A 261-nucleotide genomic window follows, 5' to 3' on the forward strand; every position below is an offset into this window, starting at 1 on the left:
CGACGCTGCTTTTACAGAGTGGCTTTATCCAAAAATATAAAACGCAGGAAATGTTAGATTAACCTGGCTTTCCATACTTTTTGGGAACGCGTTTCCCCTCCTCTCAGCGCTCCCAGCTGAGCTTTAATATGCAAATTATTCAGTCCTTCGATATCATTGGTTGTGCGCCATCATAAATTACCATTTCCTCCCTCTGATTGGGCAACTTCCTAACATGAATATTAATGATTTTTAAATGCCTTTCGTCGACCGCGTCACGCA

The sequence above is a fragment of the Patiria miniata genome, unplaced genomic scaffold (assembly GCF_015706575.1).
Source record: "Patiria miniata isolate m_02_andy unplaced genomic scaffold, ASM1570657v1 HiC_scaffold_8, whole genome shotgun sequence".
NCBI lineage: Eukaryota > Metazoa > Echinodermata > Asteroidea > Valvatida > Asterinidae > Patiria > Patiria miniata.